We start from the raw sequence: 26681 nt of genomic DNA, 5'->3' as shown, positions 1-26681 counted from the left end.
TCAGCACACGGGTAAACCATGGATGCTAGCAGCCTGCATGGCAGGGTGTGGCAGGGCCTAGGTGTGACACAGGGGCTGTGATGGCCTCACCATGCAGGTGACCCACATGAGGTGACCCCCAGATGGTGGGGTGTGAGCAGGCCAAGATGACTGCTGGCAGCTGTGAGGGCCTTGCCACATGGGAGACCTGTGCAAAGTGGCCCCATGACAGGGGGAGTGTGCCTGGGATGATGTGTCACCCTGCAGCTGTGATGCCCTCACCAAGGGGGTTACCTGCATGATGGGACACCCCACTGGGCAGGATGTGACCGGACCAGGGTGACACCTGGCAGCCATGGTGACCTCGCCACATGGGTGAGCCATGTGACGTGGCACCCCACCAGGCAGATTGGTACCGGGCTGATGTGACACCCAGTGTCCATGATGGCCTCCCCAAGTGGGTAGCCATGTGAGATGGCACGCCCCCTCATGGGGTGTGACTAGGCCAAGGTGACAACCAGAGCCTCTGACAGCCTCAGTGGATGGGTGGCACATGTGTGGTGACCCCCTGCCTGGTGGGATGTGACCATGCCAAAGTGAAACCTAGCAGCCTTAATGGCCTTGCCACATGGGTGACCCATGCATGGTGCCCCCCTGCAGTGCAGGGTGTGTCAGGACCTAGGTGACACCCAGCAACCATGGTGGCCTTGCCATGCAGTTGACCGAAATGAGGTGACACCCTGGCATGCGGGTTGTGACCAAGGATAGGTGACACCCAGTGACTGTTATGGCCTTGCCACATGGGTGGCATGTGACAGGCACCACCCCAGCAGGCAGGGTGTGACAGTGCCAAAGGAACACCCAGTGGCCATAATGGCCTTGCCACATGGGTGAGCCAGTGTGGTGATACCCTGCAGTGCGGGGTGGCACAGCTCCAAGGTGACACCCAGCAGACATGTCAGCCTGGCCATACAGTTGTCCCATGTGAGGTGACCCCCTGCCGGGAGAAGTGTGACCAGACCAAGCCGACACCCGGTGCCATGAAGCCTTGCCGTGTGGGTTAGCCAGCTGAGGTGGCATCCTGCCATATGAGGTGTGACCAAGGCTAGGTGACACCCAGTAGCTGTGATGGGCTTGCCACGCAGGTGATCCATGCTAGGTTACACCCCACTGGGTGGGGTTTGACCCAGCCAAGGTGACACAGGGGAGCTGGTATGGCCTGGCCATGGAGTTGAACCAATCGACGTGCCATCCAAAAGTGTGGCGTCGGAATGGGCCAAGGTGAGAGTTGCCAGCTATGATGGCCTAACCATGTGGGTGACCAACATGAGGTGGCATCTTGCTTGCCAGAGTGTGTCCAGGCCTTGATCACACCTGGCTGCCGTGATGGCCCCGCCAAATGCATGACCACACGAGGTTGCATTCCACCTGGCAGATAGTGCCCAGGCCAGATGACACCCAGTGGCCATGAGAGTTTTGCTGCATGGGGGACCCATGTGAGGTGGCACTCCACCAGGCGGGGTGTGACTGAGCCAAGTGGACAGCTGGTGTCTGTGATGGCTTGGCCATGCAGGTGACCAGCACAAGCTGGCACCTGACTGGTCAAGGTGTGACAGGGCTGAGGTGGTTAATGGCAGCCAAGGCAACCTTGTCATTTGGGTGACCCCTGCAATTTGGCACCCCACTGGGCGGGGTGTGAGCAGGCTGAAGTGAAACTTGGCCGCAGTAATGACCTTGCGACGTGGGTGACCCCTACAAGATGCCACTCCACCAGCAGTGTGTGACCGAGGTGAGGTGAACCCACCAGCTGTGATGGCCTTGCCATGTGGATGACACAAACAATCGGAAACCTTGCTGGGTGGGCTGTGACCAGGCTGACTTTAACCCAGCGGCTGTGGTGGCCTCACCATGCAGGTGCCCTGTGCAAGATGCCAACTCGCTGCATCAGGTGTGACTGGGCCGAGGTGAAGCCGGCAGCTGTGATGGCCTCCCAACACAGGTGATGCACGTGAGGTGACAGCTGCTGGGTTGGGTGTAAGTGAGGGAAGGTGACAGACAGCAGCAGTGACAGCCTTGCCATGAGTCTGCGAGGCAGGAAGTGACAAACCTACGAAGGGGTTGACCAAGGGGAAGTGACACCCACTGGCTGTGATGACCTTGCTACACAGGTGACTCATGGAATGGGACACTCCACCATCCAGAACATGCCTGGGTGGTGGTGACACCCAGTGGCTGATGGCCATGCCACATGAGTGACACACAAGAGTTGAAACAGCAATGGGCAGGCTGTGCCAGGGCTGAGATGACCCTCAGCAGTCAGGATGGCCTTGACATGCAGGTGACCCCTGTCACTGCCATCCCACCAGAAGGCTGTAACGGAGGCAAAGGTACACCTGCTACACATGACAACAACACCATGTGGGTGACACACAGCAGGATACACCCATCGTGCTGGGTGTGAACAAGGGAAGGTGACACCCAGTGGCTCGGATGGCCTCGCCACGCAGGTGACATGTGGGAGGTGACACAGCTGAGGTGGAGTGTGAATCACTTGACGTGACAGCAGGTGGCCTTGAAAGCCTCACCATACAGGTGACACACACGAGCTGACACCCTGTTCGGCTGTGTGTGACTGAGGCGAAGTGATACCTGGCGATCGTGGCGGCACTGTCAGACGGGTAGCATGCATGTGGTGACACTCTGATGGGGGTGTGACGGAAGCCAGGTGACACACTCTGCCTATAACAGCCTCGCCATGTGGGTGACACATATGAGGAGACACCACACAGGGCATGGTGTGACCAAGACAAGGTGATACAGCAGCCATGACGGGCTCCAGATATGGCTAGCTTGTGCATGGTGACATCCCCCAAGTGGGGTGTGACGCAGCTGAGGTGACTCCCGATGACCATGATGTCCTTGCCATGCAGTTGACATGAGTGAGGTGTCACCCTGCTGGGAAGGGTGTGAGCAGGCAGTGGTGACACCCGATGGCCGTGAAGGACCCACTTGGCGGCTGATCCATGTGAGATGACACCCCGCCGGCTGGGTTATGACAAGGCCAAGGTGCCACCTGGTGGCCATGATGGCTTCAACACATGGGACCCATGCGTGATGTGCCACCTCACCTGGAAGGTAGTGCCTGGGCCAATATGTCACCCAGGAGCCATGAAAGCCTCAGCACATGTGTGACCCATGTGAGGTAACAGTGCAATGGACTGGGGGTTCCTGGGCCGACGTGACAACCTGTGGCCATAAGGACCTCGCCACACAGGTGACTTACATGGTGTGGCATCTTGCCAGCAGGGAGTTATGAGGCTGAGGTGGCACCCGGCATTTAGGAGGCCTCGCCACATGGTTGGCACATGCGAGGTCACCCCTGCAGGGTGGGGTGTGAGCATGAAAAGGTGACACCCATTGTCTGTGTTGTTCTCAGCACACGGGTAAACCATGGATGCTAGCAGCCTGCATGGCAGGGTGTGGCAGGGCCTAGGTGTGACACAGGGGCTGTGATGGCCTCACCATGCAGGTGACCCACATGAGGTGACCCCCAGATGGTGGGGTGTGAGCAGGCCAAGATGACTGCTGGCAGCTGTGAGGGCCTTGCCACATGGGAGACCTGTGCAAAGTGGCCCCATGACAGGGGGAGTGTGCCTGGGATGATGTGTCACCCTGCAGCTGTGATGCCCTCACCAAGGGGGTTACCTGCATGATGGGACACCCCACTGGGCAGGATGTGACCGGACCAGGGTGACACCTGGCAGCCATGGTGACCTCGCCACATGGGTGAGCCATGTGACGTGGCACCCCACCAGGCAGATTGGTACCGGGCTGATGTGACACCCAGTGTCCATGATGGCCTCCCCAAGTGGGTAGCCATGTGAGATGGCACGCCCCCTCATGGGGTGTGACTAGGCCAAGGTGACAACCAGAGCCTCTGACAGCCTCAGTGGATGGGTGGCACATGTGTGGTGACCCCCTGCCTGGTGGGATGTGACCATGCCAAAGTGAAACCTAGCAGCCTTAATGGCCTTGCCACATGGGTGACCCATGCATGGTGCCCCCCTGCAGTGCAGGGTGTGTCAGGACCTAGGTGACACCCAGCAACCATGGTGGCCTTGCCATGCAGTTGACCGAAATGAGGTGACACCCTGGCATGCGGGTTGTGACCAAGGATAGGTGACACCCAGTGACTGTTATGGCCTTGCCACATGGGTGGCATGTGACAGGCACCACCCCAGCAGGCAGGGTGTGACAGTGCCAAAGGAACACCCAGTGGCCATAATGGCCTTGCCACATGGGTGAGCCAGTGTGGTGATACCCTGCTGTGCGGGGTGGCACAGCTCCGAGGTGACACCCAGCAGACATGTCAGCCTGGCCATACAGTTGTCCCATGTGAGGTGACCCCCTGCCGGGAGAAGTGTGACCAGACCAAGCCGACACCCGGTGCCATGAAGCCTTGCCGTGTGGGTTAGCCAGCTGAGGTGGCGTCCTGCCATATGAGGTGTGACCAAGGCTAGGTGACACCCAGTAGCTGTGATGGGCTTGCCACGCAGGTGATCCATGCTAGGTTACACCCCACTGGGTGGGGTTTGACCCAGCCAAGGTGACACAGGGGAGCTGGTATGGCCTGGCCATGGAGTTGAACCAATCGACGTGCCATCCAAAAGTGTGGCGTCGGAATGGGCCAAGGTGAGAGTTGCCAGCTATGATGGCCTAACCATGTGGGTGACCAACATGAGGTGGCATCTTGCTTGCCAGGGTGTGTCCAGGCCTTGATCACACCTGGCTGCCGTGATGGCCCCGCCAAATGCATGACCACACGAGGTTGCATTCCACCTGGCAGATAGTGCCCAGGCCAGATGACACCCAGTGGCCATGAGAGTTTTGCTGCATGGGGGACCCATGTGAGGTGGCACTCCACCAGGCGGGGTGTGACTGAGCCAAGTGGACAGCTGGTGTCTGTGATGGCTTGGCCATGCAGGTGACCAGCACAAGCTGGCACCTGACTGGTCAAGGTGTGACAGGGCTGAGGTGGTTAATGGCAGCCAAGGCAACCTTGTCATTTGGGTGACCCCTGCAATTTGGCACCCCACTGGGCGGGGTGTGAGCAGGCTGAAGTGAAACTTGGCCGCAGTAATGACCTTGCGACGTGGGTGACCCCTACAAGATGCCACTCCACCAGCAGTGTGTGACCGAGGTGAGGTGAACCCACCAGCTGTGATGGCCTTGCCATGTGGATGACACAAACAATCGGAAACCTTGCTGGGTGGGCTGTGACCAGGCTGACTTTAACCCAGCGGCTGTGGTGGCCTCACCATGCAGGTGCCCCGTGCAAGATGCCAACTCGCTGCATCAGGTGTGACTGGGCCGAGGTGAAGCCGGCAGCTGTGATGGCCTCCCAACACAGGTGATGCACGTGAGGTGACAGCTGCTGGGTTGGGTGTAAGTGAGGGAAGGTGACAGACAGCAGCAGTGACAGCCTTGCCATGAGTCTGCGAGGCAGGAAGTGACAAACCTACGAAGGGGTTGACCAAGGGGAAGTGACACCCACTGGCTGTGATGACCTTGCTACACAGGTGACTCATGGAATGGGACACTCCACCATCCAGAACATGCCTGGGTGGTGGTGACACCCAGTGGCTGATGGCCATGCCACATGAGTGACACACAAGAGTTGAAACAGCAATGGGCAGGCTGTGCCAGGGCTGAGATGACCCTCAGCAGTCAGGATGGCCTTGACATGCAGGTGACCCCTGTCACTGCCATCCCACCAGAAGGCTGTAACGGAGGCAAAGGTACACCTGCTACACATGACAACAACACCATGTGGGTGACACACAGCAGGATACACCCATCGTGCTGGGTGTGAACAAGGGAAGGTGACACCCAGTGGCTCGGATGGCCTCGCCACGCAGGTGACATGTGGGAGGTGACACAGCTGAGGTGGAGTGTGAATCACTTGACGTGACAGCAGGTGGCCTTGAAAGCCTCACCATACAGGTGACACACACGAGCTGACACCCTGTTCGGCTGTGTGTGACTGAGGCGAAGTGATACCTGGCGATCGTGGCGGCACTGTCAGACGGGTAGCATGCATGTGGTGACACTCTGATGGGGGTGTGACGGAAGCCAGGTGACACACTCTGCCTATAATAGCCTCGCCATGTGGGTGACACATATGAGGAGACACCACACAGGGCATGGTGTGACCAAGACAAGGTGATACAGCAGCCATGACGGGCTCCAGATATGGCTAGCTTGTGCATGGTGACATCCCCCAAGTGGGGTGTGACGCAGCTGAGGTGACTCCCGATGACCATGATGTCCTTGCCATGCAGTTGACATGAGTGAGGTGTCACCCTGCTGGGAAGGGTGTGAGCAGGCAGTGGTGACACCCGATGGCCGTGAAGGACCCACTTGGCGGCTGATCCATGTGAGATGACACCCCGCCGGCTGGGTTATGACAAGGCCAAGGTGCCACCTGGTGGCCATGATGGCTTCAACACATGGGACCCATGTGTGATGTGCCACCTCACCTGGAAGGTAGTGCCTGGGCCAATATGTCACCCAGGAGCCATGAAAGCCTCAGCACATGTGTGACCCATGTGAGGTAACAGTGCAATGGACTGGGGGTTCCTGGGCCGACGTGACAACCTGTGGCCATAAGGACCTCGCCACACAGGTGACTTACATGGTGTGGCATCTTGCCAGCAGGGAGTTATGAGGCTGAGGTGGCACCCGGCAGTTAGGAGGCCTCGCCACATGGTTGGCACATGCGAGGTCACCCCTGCAGGGTGGGGTGTGAGCATGAAAAGGTGACACCCATTGTCTGTGTTGTTCTCAGCACACGGGTAAACCATGGATGCTAGCAGCCTGCATGGCAGGGTGTGGCAGGGCCTAGGTGTGACACAGGGGCTGTGATGGCCTCACCATGCAGGTGACCCACATGAGGTGACCCCCAGATGGTGGGGTGTGAGCAGGCCAAGATGACTGCTGGCAGCTGTGAGGGCCTTGCCACATGGGAGACCTGTGCAAAGTGGCCCCATGACAGGGGGAGTGTGCCTGGGATGATGTGTCACCCTGCAGCTGTGATGCCCTCACCAAGGGGGTTACCTGCATGATGGGACACCCCACTGGGCAGGATGTGACCGGACCAGGGTGACACCTGGCAGCCATGGTGACCTCGCCACATGGGTGAGCCATGTGACGTGGCACCCCACCAGGCAGATTGGTACCGGGCTGATGTGACACCCAGTGTCCATGATGGCCTCCCCAAGTGGGTAGCCATGTGAGATGGCACGCCCCCTCATGGGGTGTGACTAGGCCAAGGTGACAACCAGAGCCTCTGACAGCCTCAGTGGATGGGTGGCACATGTGTGGTGACCCCCTGCCTGGTGGGATGTGACCATGCCAAAGTGAAACCTAGCAGCCTTAATGGCCTTGCCACATGGGTGACCCATGCATGGTGCCCCCCTGCAGTGCAGGGTGTGTCAGGACCTAGGTGACACCCAGCAACCATGGTGGCCTTGCCATGCAGTTGACCGAAATGAGGTGACACCCTGGCATGCGGGTTGTGACCAAGGATAGGTGACACCCAGTGACTGTTATGGCCTTGCCACATGGGTGGCATGTGACAGGCACCACCCCAGCAGGCAGGGTGTGACAGTGCCAAAGGAACACCCAGTGGCCATAATGGCCTTGCCACATGGGTGAGCCAGTGTGGTGATACCCTGCAGTGCGGGGTGGCACAGCTCCAAGGTGACACCCAGCAGACATGTCAGCCTGGCCATACAGTTGTCCCATGTGAGGTGACCCCCTGCCGGGAGAAGTGTGACCAGACCAAGCCGACACCCGGTGCCATGAAGCCTTGCCGTGTGGGTTAGCCAGCTGAGGTGGCGTCCTGCCATATGAGGTGTGACCAAGGCTAGGTGACACCCAGTAGCTGTGATGGGCTTGCCACGCAGGTGATCCATGCTAGGTTACACCCCACTGGGTGGGGTTTGACCCAGCCAAGGTGACACAGGGGAGCTGGTATGGCCTGGCCATGGAGTTGAACCAATCGACGTGCCATCCAAAAGTGTGGCGTCGGAATGGGCCAAGGTGAGAGTTGCCAGCTATGATGGCCTAACCATGTGGGTGACCAACATGAGGTGGCATCTTGCTTGCCAGAGTGTGTCCAGGCCTTGATCACACCTGGCTGCCGTGATGGCCCCGCCAAATGCATGACCACACGAGGTTGCATTCCACCTGGCAGATAGTGCCCAGGCCAGATGACACCCAGTGGCCATGAGAGTTTTGCTGCATGGGGGACCCATGTGAGGTGGCACTCCACCAGGCGGGGTGTGACTGAGCCAAGTGGACAGCTGGTGTCTGTGATGGCTTGGCCATGCAGGTGACCAGCACAAGCTGGCACCTGACTGGTCAAGGTGTGACAGGGCTGAGGTGGTTAATGGCAGCCAAGGCAACCTTGTCATTTGGGTGACCCCTGCAATTTGGCACCCCACTGGGCGGGGTGTGAGCAGGCTGAAGTGAAACTTGGCCGCAGTAATGACCTTGCGACGTGGGTGACCCCTACAAGATGCCACTCCACCAGCAGTGTGTGACCGAGGTGAGGTGAACCCACCAGCTGTGATGGCCTTGCCATGTGGATGACACAAACAATCGGAAACCTTGCTGGGTGGGCTGTGACCAGGCTGACTTTAACCCAGCGGCTGTGGTGGCCTCACCATGCAGGTGCCCCGTGCAAGATGCCAACTCGCTGCATCAGGTGTGACTGGGCCGAGGTGAAGCCGGCAGCTGTGATGGCCTCCCAACACAGGTGATGCACGTGAGGTGACAGCTGCTGGGTTGGGTGTAAGTGAGGGAAGGTGACAGACAGCAGCAGTGACAGCCTTGCCATGAGTCTGCGAGGCAGGAAGTGACAAACCTACGAAGGGGTTGACCAAGGGGAAGTGACACCCACTGGCTGTGATGACCTTGCTACACAGGTGACTCATGGAATGGGACACTCCACCATCCAGAACATGCCTGGGTGGTGGTGACACCCAGTGGCTGATGGCCATGCCACATGAGTGACACACAAGAGTTGAAACAGCAATGGGCAGGCTGTGCCAGGGCTGAGATGACCCTCAGCAGTCAGGATGGCCTTGACATGCAGGTGACCCCTGTCACTGCCATCCCACCAGAAGGCTGTAACGGAGGCAAAGGTACACCTGCTACACATGACAACAACACCATGTGGGTGACACACAGCAGGATACACCCATCGTGCTGGGTGTGAACAAGGGAAGGTGACACCCAGTGGCTCGGATGGCCTCGCCACGCAGGTGACATGTGGGAGGTGACACAGCTGAGGTGGAGTGTGAATCACTTGACGTGACAGCAGGTGGCCTTGAAAGCCTCACCATACAGGTGACACACACGAGCTGACACCCTGTTCGGCTGTGTGTGACTGAGGCGAAGTGATACCTGGCGATCGTGGCGGCACTGTCAGACGGGTAGCATGCATGTGGTGACACTCTGATGGGGGTGTGACGGAAGCCAGGTGACACACTCTGCCTATAACAGCCTCGCCATGTGGGTGACACATATGAGGAGACACCACACAGGGCATGGTGTGACCAAGACAAGGTGATACAGCAGCCATGACGGGCTCCAGATATGGCTAGCTTGTGCATGGTGACATCCCCCAAGTGGGGTGTGACGCAGCTGAGGTGACTCCCGATGACCATGATGTCCTTGCCATGCAGTTGACATGAGTGAGGTGTCACCCTGCTGGGAAGGGTGTGAGCAGGCAGTGGTGACACCCGATGGCCGTGAAGGACCCACTTGGCGGCTGATCCATGTGAGATGACACCCCGCCGGCTGGGTTATGACAAGGCCAAGGTGCCACCTGGTGGCCATGATGGCTTCAACACATGGGACCCATGCGTGATGTGCCACCTCACCTGGAAGGTAGTGCCTGGGCCAATATGTCACCCAGGAGCCATGAAAGCCTCAGCACATGTGTGACCCATGTGAGGTAACAGTGCAATGGACTGGGGGTTCCTGGGCCGACGTGACAACCTGTGGCCATAAGGACCTCGCCACACAGGTGACTTACATGGTGTGGCATCTTGCCAGCAGGGAGTTATGAGGCTGAGGTGGCACCCGGCATTTAGGAGGCCTCGCCACATGGTTGGCACATGCGAGGTCACCCCTGCAGGGTGGGGTGTGAGCATGAAAAGGTGACACCCATTGTCTGTGTTGTTCTCAGCACACGGGTAAACCATGGATGCTAGCAGCCTGCATGGCAGGGTGTGGCAGGGCCTAGGTGTGACACAGGGGCTGTGATGGCCTCACCATGCAGGTGACCCACATGAGGTGACCCCCAGATGGTGGGGTGTGAGCAGGCCAAGATGACTGCTGGCAGCTGTGAGGGCCTTGCCACATGGGAGACCTGTGCAAAGTGGCCCCATGACAGGGGGAGTGTGCCTGGGATGATGTGTCACCCTGCAGCTGTGATGCCCTCACCAAGGGGGTTACCTGCATGATGGGACACCCCACTGGGCAGGATGTGACCGGACCAGGGTGACACCTGGCAGCCATGGTGACCTCGCCACATGGGTGAGCCATGTGACGTGGCACCCCACCAGGCAGATTGGTACCGGGCTGATGTGACACCCAGTGTCCATGATGGCCTCCCCAAGTGGGTAGCCATGTGAGATGGCACGCCCCCTCATGGGGTGTGACTAGGCCAAGGTGACAACCAGAGCCTCTGACAGCCTCAGTGGATGGGTGGCACATGTGTGGTGACCCCCTGCCTGGTGGGATGTGACCATGCCAAAGTGAAACCTAGCAGCCTTAATGGCCTTGCCACATGGGTGACCCATGCATGGTGCCCCCCTGCAGTGCAGGGTGTGTCAGGACCTAGGTGACACCCAGCAACCATGGTGGCCTTGCCATGCAGTTGACCGAAATGAGGTGACACCCTGGCATGCGGGTTGTGACCAAGGATAGGTGACACCCAGTGACTGTTATGGCCTTGCCACATGGGTGGCATGTGACAGGCACCACCCCAGCAGGCAGGGTGTGACAGTGCCAAAGGAACACCCAGTGGCCATAATGGCCTTGCCACATGGGTGAGCCAGTGTGGTGATACCCTGCTGTGCGGGGTGGCACAGCTCCGAGGTGACACCCAGCAGACATGTCAGCCTGGCCATACAGTTGTCCCATGTGAGGTGACCCCCTGCCGGGAGAAGTGTGACCAGACCAAGCCGACACCCGGTGCCATGAAGCCTTGCCGTGTGGGTTAGCCAGCTGAGGTGGCGTCCTGCCATATGAGGTGTGACCAAGGCTAGGTGACACCCAGTAGCTGTGATGGGCTTGCCACGCAGGTGATCCATGCTAGGTTACACCCCACTGGGTGGGGTTTGACCCAGCCAAGGTGACACAGGGGAGCTGGTATGGCCTGGCCATGGAGTTGAACCAATCGACGTGCCATCCAAAAGTGTGGCGTCGGAATGGGCCAAGGTGAGAGTTGCCAGCTATGATGGCCTAACCATGTGGGTGACCAACATGAGGTGGCATCTTGCTTGCCAGGGTGTGTCCAGGCCTTGATCACACCTGGCTGCCGTGATGGCCCCGCCAAATGCATGACCACACGAGGTTGCATTCCACCTGGCAGATAGTGCCCAGGCCAGATGACACCCAGTGGCCATGAGAGTTTTGCTGCATGGGGGACCCATGTGAGGTGGCACTCCACCAGGCGGGGTGTGACTGAGCCAAGTGGACAGCTGGTGTCTGTGATGGCTTGGCCATGCAGGTGACCAGCACAAGCTGGCACCTGACTGGTCAAGGTGTGACAGGGCTGAGGTGGTTAATGGCAGCCAAGGCAACCTTGTCATTTGGGTGACCCCTGCAATTTGGCACCCCACTGGGCGGGGTGTGAGCAGGCTGAAGTGAAACTTGGCCGCAGTAATGACCTTGCGACGTGGGTGACCCCTACAAGATGCCACTCCACCAGCAGTGTGTGACCGAGGTGAGGTGAACCCACCAGCTGTGATGGCCTTGCCATGTGGATGACACAAACAATCGGAAACCTTGCTGGGTGGGCTGTGACCAGGCTGACTTTAACCCAGCGGCTGTGGTGGCCTCACCATGCAGGTGCCCCGTGCAAGATGCCAACTCGCTGCATCAGGTGTGACTGGGCCGAGGTGAAGCCGGCAGCTGTGATGGCCTCCCAACACAGGTGATGCACGTGAGGTGACAGCTGCTGGGTTGGGTGTAAGTGAGGGAAGGTGACAGACAGCAGCAGTGACAGCCTTGCCATGAGTCTGCGAGGCAGGAAGTGACAAACCTACGAAGGGGTTGACCAAGGGGAAGTGACACCCACTGGCTGTGATGACCTTGCTACACAGGTGACTCATGGAATGGGACACTCCACCATCCAGAACATGCCTGGGTGGTGGTGACACCCAGTGGCTGATGGCCATGCCACATGAGTGACACACAAGAGTTGAAACAGCAATGGGCAGGCTGTGCCAGGGCTGAGATGACCCTCAGCAGTCAGGATGGCCTTGACATGCAGGTGACCCCTGTCACTGCCATCCCACCAGAAGGCTGTAACGGAGGCAAAGGTACACCTGCTACACATGACAACAACACCATGTGGGTGACACACAGCAGGATACACCCATCGTGCTGGGTGTGAACAAGGGAAGGTGACACCCAGTGGCTCGGATGGCCTCGCCACGCAGGTGACATGTGGGAGGTGACACAGCTGAGGTGGAGTGTGAATCACTTGACGTGACAGCAGGTGGCCTTGAAAGCCTCACCATACAGGTGACACACACGAGCTGACACCCTGTTCGGCTGTGTGTGACTGAGGCGAAGTGATACCTGGCGATCGTGGCGGCACTGTCAGACGGGTAGCATGCATGTGGTGACACTCTGATGGGGGTGTGACGGAAGCCAGGTGACACACTCTGCCTATAACAGCCTCGCCATGTGGGTGACACATATGAGGAGACACCACACAGGGCATGGTGTGACCAAGACAAGGTGATACAGCAGCCATGACGGGCTCCAGATATGGCTAGCTTGTGCATGGTGACATCCCCCAAGTGGGGTGTGACGCAGCTGAGGTGACTCCCGATGACCATGATGTCCTTGCCATGCAGTTGACATGAGTGAGGTGTCACCCTGCTGGGAAGGGTGTGAGCAGGCAGTGGTGACACCCGATGGCCGTGAAGGACCCACTTGGCGGCTGATCCATGTGAGATGACACCCCGCCGGCTGGGTTATGACAAGGCCAAGGTGCCACCTGGTGGCCATGATGGCTTCAACACATGGGACCCATGCGTGATGTGCCACCTCACCTGGAAGGTAGTGCCTGGGCCAATATGTCACCCAGGAGCCATGAAAGCCTCAGCACATGTGTGACCCATGTGAGGTAACAGTGCAATGGACTGGGGGTTCCTGGGCCGACGTGACAACCTGTGGCCATAAGGACCTCGCCACACAGGTGACTTACATGGTGTGGCATCTTGCCAGCAGGGAGTTATGAGGCTGAGGTGGCACCCGGCATTTAGGAGGCCTCGCCACATGGTTGGCACATGCGAGGTCACCCCTGCAGGGTGGGGTGTGAGCATGAAAAGGTGACACCCATTGTCTGTGTTGTTCTCAGCACACGGGTAAACCATGGATGCTAGCAGCCTGCATGGCAGGGTGTGGCAGGGCCTAGGTGTGACACAGGGGCTGTGATGGCCTCACCATGCAGGTGACCCACATGAGGTGACCCCCAGATGGTGGGGTGTGAGCAGGCCAAGATGACTGCTGGCAGCTGTGAGGGCCTTGCCACATGGGAGACCTGTGCAAAGTGGCCCCATGACAGGGGGAGTGTGCCTGGGATGATGTGTCACCCTGCAGCTGTGATGCCCTCACCAAGGGGGTTACCTGCATGATGGGACACCCCACTGGGCAGGATGTGACCGGACCAGGGTGACACCTGGCAGCCATGGTGACCTCGCCACATGGGTGAGCCATGTGACGTGGCACCCCACCAGGCAGATTGGTACCGGGCTGATGTGACACCCAGTGTCCATGATGGCCTCCCCAAGTGGGTAGCCATGTGAGATGGCACGCCCCCTCATGGGGTGTGACTAGGCCAAGGTGACAACCAGAGCCTCTGACAGCCTCAGTGGATGGGTGGCACATGTGTGGTGACCCCCTGCCTGGTGGGATGTGACCATGCCAAAGTGAAACCTAGCAGCCTTAATGGCCTTGCCACATGGGTGACCCATGCATGGTGCCCCCCTGCAGTGCAGGGTGTGTCAGGACCTAGGTGACACCCAGCAACCATGGTGGCCTTGCCATGCAGTTGACCGAAATGAGGTGACACCCTGGCATGCGGGTTGTGACCAAGGATAGGTGACACCCAGTGACTGTTATGGCCTTGCCACATGGGTGGCATGTGACAGGCACCACCCCAGCAGGCAGGGTGTGACAGTGCCAAAGGAACACCCAGTGGCCATAATGGCCTTGCCACATGGGTGAGCCAGTGTGGTGATACCCTGCAGTGCGGGGTGGCACAGCTCCAAGGTGACACCCAGCAGACATGTCAGCCTGGCCATACAGTTGTCCCATGTGAGGTGACCCCCTGCCGGGAGAAGTGTGACCAGACCAAGCCGACACCCGGTGCCATGAAGCCTTGCCGTGTGGGTTAGCCAGCTGAGGTGGCGTCCTGCCATATGAGGTGTGACCAAGGCTAGGTGACACCCAGTAGCTGTGATGGGCTTGCCACGCAGGTGATCCATGCTAGGTTACACCCCACTGGGTGGGGTTTGACCCAGCCAAGGTGACACAGGGGAGCTGGTATGGCCTGGCCATGGAGTTGAACCAATCGACGTGCCATCCAAAAGTGTGGCGTCGGAATGGGCCAAGGTGAGAGTTGCCAGCTATGATGGCCTAACCATGTGGGTGACCAACATGAGGTGGCATCTTGCTTGCCAGAGTGTGTCCAGGCCTTGATCACACCTGGCTGCCGTGATGGCCCCGCCAAATGCATGACCACACGAGGTTGCATTCCACCTGGCAGATAGTGCCCAGGCCAGATGACACCCAGTGGCCATGAGAGTTTTGCTGCATGGGGGACCCATGTGAGGTGGCACTCCACCAGGCGGGGTGTGACTGAGCCAAGTGGACAGCTGGTGTCTGTGATGGCTTGGCCATGCAGGTGACCAGCACAAGCTGGCACCTGACTGGTCAAGGTGTGACAGGGCTGAGGTGGTTAATGGCAGCCAAGGCAACCTTGTCATTTGGGTGACCCCTGCAATTTGGCACCCCACTGGGCGGGGTGTGAGCAGGCTGAAGTGAAACTTGGCCGCAGTAATGACCTTGCGACGTGGGTGACCCCTACAAGATGCCACTCCACCAGCAGTGTGTGACCGAGGTGAGGTGAACCCACCAGCTGTGATGGCCTTGCCATGTGGATGACACAAACAATCGGAAACCTTGCTGGGTGGGCTGTGACCAGGCTGACTTTAACCCAGCGGCTGTGGTGGCCTCACCATGCAGGTGCCCCGTGCAAGATGCCAACTCGCTGCATCAGGTGTGACTGGGCCGAGGTGAAGCCGGCAGCTGTGATGGCCTCCCAACACAGGTGATGCACGTGAGGTGACAGCTGCTGGGTTGGGTGTAAGTGAGGGAAGGTGACAGACAGCAGCAGTGACAGCCTTGCCATGAGTCTGCGAGGCAGGAAGTGACAAACCTACGAAGGGGTTGACCAAGGGGAAGTGACACCCACTGGCTGTGATGACCTTGCTACACAGGTGACTCATGGAATGGGACACTCCACCATCCAGAACATGCCTGGGTGGTGGTGACACCCAGTGGCTGATGGCCATGCCACATGAGTGACACACAAGAGTTGAAACAGCAATGGGCAGGCTGTGCCAGGGCTGAGATGACCCTCAGCAGTCAGGATGGCCTTGACATGCAGGTGACCCCTGTCACTGCCATCCCACCAGAAGGCTGTAACGGAGGCAAAGGTACACCTGCTACACATGACAACAACACCATGTGGGTGACACACAGCAGGATACACCCATCGTGCTGGGTGTGAACAAGGGAAGGTGACACCCAGTGGCTCGGATGGCCTCGCCACGCAGGTGACATGTGGGAGGTGACACAGCTGAGGTGGAGTGTGAATCACTTGACGTGACAGCAGGTGGCCTTGAAAGCCTCACCATACAGGTGACACACACGAGCTGACACCCTGTTCGGCTGTGTGTGACTGAGGCGAAGTGATACCTGGCGATCGTGGCGGCACTGTCAGACGGGTAGCATGCATGTGGTGACACTCTGATGGGGGTGTGACGGAAGCCAGGTGACACACTCTGCCTATAACAGCCTCGCCATGTGGGTGACACATATGAGGAGACACCACACAGGGCATGGTGTGACCAAGACAAGGTGATACAGCAGCCATGACGGGCTCCAGATATGGCTAGCTTGTGCATGGTGACATCCCCCAAGTGGGGTGTGACGCAGCTGAGGTGACTCCCGATGACCATGATGTCCTTGCCATGCAGTTGACATGAGTGAGGTGTCACCCTGCTGGGAAGGGTGTGAGCAGGCAGTGGTGACACCCGATGGCCGTGAAGGACCCACTTGGCGGCTGATCCATGTGAGATGACACCCCGCCGGCTGGGTTATGACAAGGCCAAGGTGCCACCTGGTGGCCATGATGGCTTCAACACATGGGACCCATGCGTGATGTGCCACCTCACCTGGAAGGTAGTGCCTGGGCCAATATGTCACCCAGGAGCCATGAAAGCCTCAGCACATGTGTGACCCATGTGAGGTAACAGTGCAATGGACTGGGGGTTCCTGGGCCGATGTGACAACCTGTGGCCATAAGGACCTCGCCACACAGGTGACTTACATGGTGTGGCATCTTGCCAGCAGGGAGTTATGAGGCTGAGGTGGCACCCGGCATTTAGGAGGCCTCGCCACATGGTTGGCACATGCGAGGTCACCCCTGCAGGGTGGGGTGTGAGCATGAAAAGGTGACACCCATTGTCTGTGTTGTTCTCAGCACACGGGTAAACCATGGATGCTAGCAGCCTGCATGGCAGGGTGTGGCAGGGCCTAGGTGTGACACAGGGGCTGTGATGGCCTCACCATGCAGGTGACCCACATGAGGTGACCCCCAGATGGTGGGGTGTGAGCAGGCCAAGATGACTGCTGGCAGCTGTGAGGGCCTTGCCACATGGGAGACCTGTGCAAAGTGGCCCCATGACAGGGGGAGTGTGCCTGGGATGATGTGTCACCCTGCAGCTGTGATGCCCTCACCAAGGGGGTTACCTGCATGATGGGACACCCCACTGGGCAGGATGTGACCGGACCAGGGTGACACCTGGCAGCCATGGTGACCTCGCCACATGGGTGAGCCATGTGACGTGGCACCCCACCAGGCAGATTGGTACCGGGCTGATGTGACACCCAGTGTCCATGATGGCCTCCCCAAGTGGGTAGCCATGTGAGATGGCACGCCCCCTCATGGGGTGTGACTAGGCCAAGGTGACAACCAGAGCCTCTGACAGCCTCAGTGGATGGGTGGCACATGTGTGGTGACCCCCTGCCTGGTGGGATGTGACCATGCCAAAGTGAAACCTAGCAGCCTTAATGGCCTTGCCACATGGGTGACCCATGCATGGTGCCCCCCTGCAGTGCAGGGTGTGTCAGGACCTAGGTGACACCCAGCAACCATGGTGGCCTTGCCATGCAGTTGACCGAAATGAGGTGACACCCTGGCATGCGGGTTGTGACCAAGGATAGGTGACACCCAGTGACTGTTATGGCCTTGCCACATGGGTGGCATGTGACAGGCACCACCCCAGCAGGCAGGGTGTGACAGTGCCAAAGGAACACCCAGTGGCCATAATGGCCTTGCCACATGGGTGAGCCAGTGTGGTGATACCCTGCTGTGCGGGGTGGCACAGCTCCGAGGTGACACCCAGCAGACATGTCAGCCTGGCCATACAGTTGTCCCATGTGAGGTGACCCCCTGCCGGGAGAAGTGTGACCAGACCAAGCCGACACCCGGTGCCATGAAGCCTTGCCGTGTGGGTTAGCCAGCTGAGGTGGCGTCCTGCCATATGAGGTGTGACCAAGGCTAGGTGACACCCAGTAGCTGTGATGGGCTTGCCACGCAGGTGATCCATGCTAGGTTACACCCCACTGGGTGGGGTTTGACCCAGCCAAGGTGACACAGGGGAGCTGGTATGGCCTGGCCATGGAGTTGAACCAATCGACGTGCCATCCAAAAGTGTGGCGTCGGAATGGGCCAAGGTGAGAGTTGCCAGCTATGATGGCCTAACCATGTGGGTGACCAACATGAGGTGGCATCTTGCTTGCCAGGGTGTGTCCAGGCCTTGATCACACCTGGCTGCCGTGATGGCCCCGCCAAATGCATGACCACACGAGGTTGCATTCCACCTGGCAGATAGTGCCCAGGCCAGATGACACCCAGTGGCCATGAGAGTTTTGCTGCATTGGGGACCCATGTGAGGTGGCACACCACCAGGCGGGGTGTGACTGAGCCAAGTGGACAGCTGGTGTCTGTGATGGCTTGGCCATGCAGGTGACCAGCACAAGCTGGCACCTGACTGGTCAAGGTGTGACAGGGCTGAGGTGGTTAATGGCAGCCAAGGCAACCTTGTCATTTGGGTGACCCCTGCAATTTGGCACCCCACTGGGCGGGGTGTGAGCAGGCTGAAGTGAAACTTGGCCGCAGTAATGACCTTGCGACGTGGGTGACCCCTACAAGATGCCACTCCACCAGCAGTGTGTGACCGAGGTGAGGTGAACCCACCAGCTGTGATGACCTTGCCATGTGGATGACACAAACAATCGGAAACCTTGCTGGGTGGGCTGTGACCAGGCTGACTTTAACCCAGCGGCTGTGGTGGCCTCACCATGCAGGTGCCCCGTGCAAGATGCCAACTCGCTGCATCAGGTGTGACTGGGCCGAGGTGAAGCCGGCAGCTGTGATGGCCTCCCAACACAGGTGATGCACGTGAGGTGACAGCTGCTGGGTTGGGTGTAAGTGAGGGAAGGTGACAGACAGCAGCAGTGACAGCCTTGCCATGAGTCTGCGAGGCAGGAAGTGACAAACCTACGAAGGGGTTGACCAAGGGGAAGTGACACCCACTGGCTGTGATGACCTTGCTACACAGGTGACTCATGGAATGGGACACTCCACCATCCAGAACATGCCTGGGTGGTGGTGACACCCAGTGGCTGATGGCCATGCCACATGAGTGACACACAAGAGTTGAAACAGCAATGGGCAGGCTGTGCCAGGGCTGAGATGACCCTCAGCAGTCAGGATGGCCTTGACATGCAGGTGACCCCTGTCACTGCCATCCCACCAGAAGGCTGTAACGGAGGCAAAGGTACACCTGCTACACATGACAACAACACCATGTGGGTGACACACAGCAGGATACACCCATCGTGCTGGGTGTGAACAAGGGAAGGTGACACCCAGTGGCTCGGATGGCCTCGCCACGCAGGTGACATGTGGGAGGTGACACAGCTGAGGTGGAGTGTGAATCACTTGACGTGACAGCAGGTGGCCTTGAAAGCCTCACCATACAGGTGACACACACGAGCTGACACCCTGTTCGGCTGTGTGTGACTGAGGCGAAGTGATACCTGGCGATCGTGGCGGCACTGTCAGACGGGTAGCATGCATGTGGTGACACTCTGATGGGGGTGTGACGGAAGCCAGGTGACACACTCTGCCTATAATAGCCTCGCCATGTGGGTGACACATATGAGGAGACACCACACAGGGCATGGTGTGACCAAGACAAGGTGATACAGCAGCCATGACGGGCTCCAGATATGGCTAGCTTGTGCATGGTGACATCCCCCAAGTGGGGTGTGACGCAGCTGAGGTGACTCCCGATGACCATGATGTCCTTGCCATGCAGTTGACATGAGTGAGGTGTCACCCTGCTGGGAAGGGTGTGAGCAGGCAGTGGTGACACCCGATGGCCGTGAAGGACCCACTTGGCGGCTGATCCATGTGAGATGACACCCCGCCGGCTGGGTTATGACAAGGCCAAGGTGCCACCTGGTGGCCATGATGGCTTCAACACATGGGACCCATGCGTGATGTGCCACCTCACCTGGAAGGTAGTGCCTGGGCCAATATGTCACCCAGGAGCCATGAAAGCCTCAGCACATGTGTGACCCATGTGAGGTAACAGTGCAATGGACTGGGGGTTCCTGGGCCGACGTGACAACCTGTGGCCATAAGGACCTCGCCACACAGGTGACTTACATGGTGTGGCATCTTGCCAGCAGGGAGTTATGAGGCTGAGGTGGCACCCGGCAGTTAGGAGGCCTCGCCACATGGTTGGCACATGCGAGGTCACCCCTGCAGGGTGGGGTGTGAGCATGAAAAGGTGACACCCATTGTCTGTGTTGTTCTCAGCACACGGGTAAACCATGGATGCTAGCAGCCTGCATGGCAGGGTGTGGCAGGGCCTAGGTGTGACACAGGGGCTGTGATGGCCTCACCATGCAGGTGACCCACATGAGGTGACCCCCAGATGGTGGGGTGTGAGCAGGCCAAGATGACTGCTGGCAGCTGTGAGGGACTTGCCACATGGGAGACCTGTGCAAAGTGGCCCCATGACAGGGGGAGTGTGCCTGGGATGATGTGTCACCCTGCAGCTGTGATGCCCTCACCAAGGGGGTTACCTGCATGATGGGACACCCCACTGGGCAGGATGTGACCGGACCAGGGTGACACCTGGCAGCCATGGTGACCTCGCCACATGGGTGAGCCATGTGACGTGGCACCCCACCAGGCAGATTGGTACCGGGCTGGTGTGACACCCAGTGTCCATGATGGCCTCCCCAAGTGGGTAGCCATGTGAGATGGCACGCCCCCTCATGGGGTGTGACTAGGCCAAGGTGACAACCAGAGCCTCTGACAGCCTCAGTGGATGGGTGGCACATGTGTGGTGACCCCCTGCCTGGTGGGATGTGACCATGCCAAAGTGAAACCTAGCAGCCTTAATGGCCTTGCCACATGGGTGACCCATGCATGGTGCCCCCCTGCAGTGCAGGGTGTGTCAGGACCTAGGTGACACCCAGCAACCATGGTGGCCTTGCCATGCAGTTGACCGAAATGAGGTGACACCCTGGCATGCGGGTTGTGACCAAGGATAGGTGACACCCAGTGACTGTTATGGCCTTGCCACATGGGTGGCATGTGACAGGCACCACCCCAGCAGGCAGGGTGTGACAGTGCCAAAGGAACACCCAGTGGCCATAATGGCCTTGCCACATGGGTGAGCCAGTGTGGTGATACCCTGCAGTGCGGGGTGGCACAGCTCCAAGGTGACACCCAGCAGACATGTCAGCCTGGCCATACAGTTGTCCCATGTGAGGTGACCCCCTGCCGGGAGAAGTGTGACCAGACCAAGCCGACACCTGGTGCCATGAAGCCTTGCCGTGTGGGTTAGCCAGCTGAGGTGGCGTCCTGCCATATGAGGTGTGACCAAGGCTAGGTGACACCCAGTAGCTGTGATGGGCTTGCCACGCAGGTGATCCATGCTAGGTTACACCCCACTGGGTGGGGTTTGACCCAGCCAAGGTGACACAGGGGAGCTGGTATGGCCTGGCCATGGAGTTGAACCAATCGACGTGCCATCCAAAAGTGTGGCGTCGGAATGGGCCAAGGTGAGAGTTGCCAGCTATGATGGCCTAACCATGTGGGTGACCAACATGAGGTGGCATCTTGCTTGCCAGGGTGTGTCCAGGCCTTGATCACACCTGGCTGCCGTGATGGCCCCGCCAAATGCATGACCACACGAGGTTGCATTCCACCTGGCAGATAGTGCCCAGGCCAGATGACACCCAGTGGCCATGAGAGTTTTGCTGCATGGGGGACCCATGTGAGGTGGCACTCCACCAGGCGGGGTGTGACTGAGCCAAGTGGACAGCTGGTGCCTGTGATGGCTTGGCCATGCAGGTGACCAGCACAAGCTGGCACCTGACTGGTCAAGGTGTGACAGGGCTGAGGTGGTTAATGGCAGCCAAGGCAACCTTGTCATTTGGGTGACCCCTGCAATTTGGCACCCCACTGGGCGGGGTGTGACCAGGCTGAAGTGAAACTTGGCCGCAGTAATGACCTTGCGACGTGGGTGACCCCTACAAGATGCCACTCCACCAGCAGTGTGTGACCGAGGTGAGGTGAACCCACCAGCTGTGATGGCCTTGCCATGTGGATGACACAAACAATCGGAAACCTTGCTGGGTGGGCTGTGACCAGGCTGACTTTAACCCAGCGGCTGTGGTGGCCTCACCATGCAGGTGCCCCGTGCAAGATGCCAACTCGCTGCATCAGGTGTGACTGGGCCGAGGTGACAACCTGTGGCCATAAGGACCTCCCCACACAGGTGACTTACATGGTGTGGCATCTTGCCAGCAGGGAGTTATGAGGCTGAGGTGGCACCCGGCAGTTAGGAGGCCTCGCCACATGGTTGGCACATGCGAGGTCACCCCTGCAGGGTGGGGTGTGAGCATGAAAAGGTGACACCCATTGTCTGTGTTGTTCTCAGCACACGGGTAAACCATGGATGCTAGCAGCCTGCATGGCAGGGTGTGGCAGGGCCTAGGTGTGACACAGGGGCTGTGATGGCCTCACCATGCAGGTGACCCACATGAGGTGACCCCCAGATGGTGGGGTGTGAGCAGGCCAAGATGACTGCTGGCAGCTGTGAGGGCCTTGCCACATGGGAGACCTGTGCAAAGTGGCCCCATGACAGGGGGAGTGTGCCTGGGATGATGTGTCACCCTGCAGCTGTGATGCCGTCACCAAGGGGTTTACCTGCATGATGGGACACCCCACTGGGCAGAATGTGACCAGACCAGGGTGACACCTGGCAGCCATGGTGACCTTGCCACATGGGTGAACCATGTGATGTGGTACCCCACCAGGCAGATTGGTACCGGGCTGGTGTGACACCCAGTGTCCATGATGGCCTCCCCAAGTGGGTAGCCATGTGAGATGGCACGCCCCCTCATGGGGTCTGACTAGGCCAAGGTGACAACCAGAGCCTCTGACAGCCTCAGTGGATGGGTGGCACATGTGTGGTGACCCCCTGCCTGGTGGGATGTGACCATGCCAAAGTGAAACCTAGCAGCCTTAATGGCCTTGCCACATGGGTGACCCATGCATGGTGCCCCCCTGCAGTGCAGGGTGTGTCAGGACCTAGGTGACACCCAGCAACCATGGTGGCCTTGCCATGCAGTTGACCGAAGTGAGGTGACACCCTGGCATGCGGGTTGTGACCAAGGATAGGTGACACCCAGTGACTGTTATGGCCTTGCCACATGGGTGGCATGTGACAGGCACCACCCCTGCAGGCAGGGTGTGACAGTGCCAAAGGAACACCCAGTGGCCATAATGGCCTTTTCACATGGGTGAGCCAGTGTGGTGATACCCTGCAGTGCAGGGTGGCACAGCTCCGAGGTGACACCCAGCAGACATGTCAGCCTGGCCATACAGTTGTCCCATGTGAGGTGACCCCCTGCCGGGAGAAGTGTGACCAGACCAAGCTGACACCCGGTGCCATGAAGCCTTGCCGTGTGGGTTAGCCAGCTGAGGTGGCATCCTGCCATATGAGGTGTGACCAAGGCTAGGTGACACCCAGTAGCTGTGATGGGCTTGCCACGCGGGTGACCCATGCTAGGTTTCACCCCACTGGGTGGGGTTTGACCCAGCCAAGGTGACACAGGGGAGCTGGTATGGCCTGGCCATGGAGTTGAACCAATCGACGTGCCAACCAAAAGTGTGGCGTCGGAATGGGCCAAGGTGAGAGTTGCCAGCTATGATGGCCCAACCATGCAGGTGACCAACATGAGGTGACATCTTGCTTGCCAGGGTGTGTCCAGGCCTTGATCACACCTGGCTGCTGTGATGGCCCCGCCAAATGCATTACCACACGAGGTTGCATTCCACCTGGCAGATAGTGCCCAGGCCAGATGACACCCAGTGGCCATGAGAGTTTTGCTGCATGGGGGACCCATGTGAGGTGGCACTCCACCAGGTGGGGTGTGACTGAGCCAAGTGGACAGCTGGTGTCTGTGATGGCTTGGCCATGCAGGTGACCAGCACAAGCTGGCACCTGACTGGTCAAGGTGTGACAGGGCTGAGGTGGTTAATGGCAGCCAAGGCAACCTTGTCATTTGGGTGACCCCTGCAATTTGGCACCCCACTGGGCGGGGTGTGACCAGGCTGAAGTGAAACTTGGCCGCAGTAATGACCTTGCGATGTGGGTGACCCCTACAAGATGCCACTCCACCAGCAGTGTGTGACCGAGGTGAGGTGAACCCACCAGCTGTGATGGCCTTGCCATGTGGATGACACAAACAATTGGAAACCTTGCTGGGTGGGCTGTGACCAGGCTGACTTTAACCCAGTGGCTGTGGTGGCCTCACCATGCAGGTGCCCCGTGCATGATGCCAACTCGCTGCATCAGGTGTGACTGGGCCGAGGTGAAGCCTGCAGCTGTGATGGCCTCCCAACACAGGTGATGCACGTGAGGTGACAGCTGCTGGGTTGGGTGTAAGTGAGGGAAGGTGAGAGACAGCAGCAGTGACAGCCTTGCCATGAGTCTGAGAGGCAGGAAGTGACAAACCTACGAAGGGGTTGACCAAGGGGAAGTGACACCCACTGGCTGTGATGACCTTGCTACACAGGTGACTCATGGAATGGGACACTCCACCATCCAGAACATGCCCGGGTGGTGGTGACACCCAGTGGCTGATGGCCATGCCACATGAGTGACACACAAGAGTTGAAACAGCAATGGGCAGGTTGTGCCAGGGCTGAGATGACCCTCAGCAGCCAGGATGGCCTTGACATGCAGGTGACCCCTGTCACTGCCATCCCACCAGAAGGCTGTAACGGAGGCAAAGGTACACCTGCTACACATGACAACAACACCATGTGGGTGACACACAGCAGGATACATCCATCGTGCTGGGTGTGAACAAGGGAATGTGACACCCAGTGGCTCGGATGGCCTCGCCACGCAGGTGACATGTGGGAGGTGACACAGCTGAGGTGGAGTGTGAATCACTTGACGTGACAGCAGGTGGCCTTGAAAGCCTCACCATACAGGTGACACACACGAGCTGACACCCTGTTCGGCTGTGTGTGACTGAGGGGAAGTGATACCTGGCGATCGTGGCGGCACTGTCAGATGGATAGCATGCATGTGGTGACACTCTGATGGGGGTGTGACTGAAGCCAGGTGACACACTCTGCCTATAACAGCCTCGCCATGTGGGTGACACATATGAGGAGACACCACACAGGGCATGGTGTGACCAAGACAAGGTGATACAGCAGCCATGACGGGCTCCAGATATGGCTAGCTTGTGCATGGTGACATCCCCCAAGTGGGGTGTGACGCAGCTGAGGTGACTCCCGGTGACCATGATGTCCTTGCCATGCAGTTGACATGAGTGAGGTGTCACCCTGCTGGGAAGGGGGTGACCAGGCAGTGGTGACACCCGATGGCCGTGAAGGACCCACTTGGCGGCTGATCCATGTGAGATGACACCCCGCCGGCTGGGTTATGACAAGGCCAAGGTGCCACCTGGTGGCCATGATGGCTTCAACACATGGGTCCCATGCGTGATGTGCCACCTCACCTGGAAGGTAGTGCCTGGGCCAATATGTCACCCAGCAGCCATGAAAGCCTCAGCACATGTGTGACCCATGAGAGGTAACAGTGCAATGGACTGGGGGTTCCTGGGCCGACGTGGCAACCTGTGGCAATAAGGAGCTCCCCACACAGGTGACTTACATGGTGTGGCATCTTGCCAGCAGGGAGTTATGAGGCTGAGGTGGCACCTGGCAGTTGTGAGGCCTCGCCACATGGTTGGCACATGCGAGGTCACCCCTGCAGGGTGGGGTGTGAGCATGAAAAGGTGACACCCATTGTCTGTGTTGTTCTCAGCACACGGGTAAACCATGGATGCTAGCAGCCTGCATGGCAGGGTGTGGCAGGGCCTAGGTGTGACACAGGGGCTGTGATGGCCTCACCATGCAGGTGTCCCACATGAGGTGACCCCCAGATGGTGGGGTGTGAGCAGGCCAAGATGACTGCTGGCAGCTGTGAGGGCCTTGCCACATGGGAGACCTGTGCAAAGTGGCCCCATGACAGGGGGAGTGTGCCTGGGATGATGTGTCACCCTGCAGGTGTGATGCCCTCACCAAGGGGTTTACCTGCATGATGGGACACCCCACTGGGCAGAATGTGACCGGACCAGGGTGACACCTGGCAGCCATGGTGACCTCGCCACATGGGTGAACCATGTGATGTGGTACCCCACCAGGCAGATTGGTACCGGGCTGGTGTGACACCCAGTGTCCATGATGGCCTCCCCAAGTGGGTAGCCATGTGAGATGGCACGCCCCCTCATGGGGTGTGACTAGGCCAAGGTGACAACCAGAGCCTCTGACAGCCTCAGGGGATGGGTGGCATATGTGTGGTGACCCCCTGCCTGGTGGGATGTGACCATGCCAAAGTGAAACCTAGCAGCCTTAATGGCCTTGCCACATGGGTGACCCATGCATGGTGCCCCCCTGCAGTGCAGGGTGTGTCAGGACCTAGGTGACA

Source organism: Hippopotamus amphibius, chromosome 4 (assembly GCF_030028045.1).
Source record: "Hippopotamus amphibius kiboko isolate mHipAmp2 chromosome 4, mHipAmp2.hap2, whole genome shotgun sequence".
In the NCBI taxonomy this organism is placed as follows: domain Eukaryota; kingdom Metazoa; phylum Chordata; class Mammalia; order Artiodactyla; family Hippopotamidae; genus Hippopotamus; species Hippopotamus amphibius.
Note: the sequence above shows the minus strand (reverse complement) of the source record.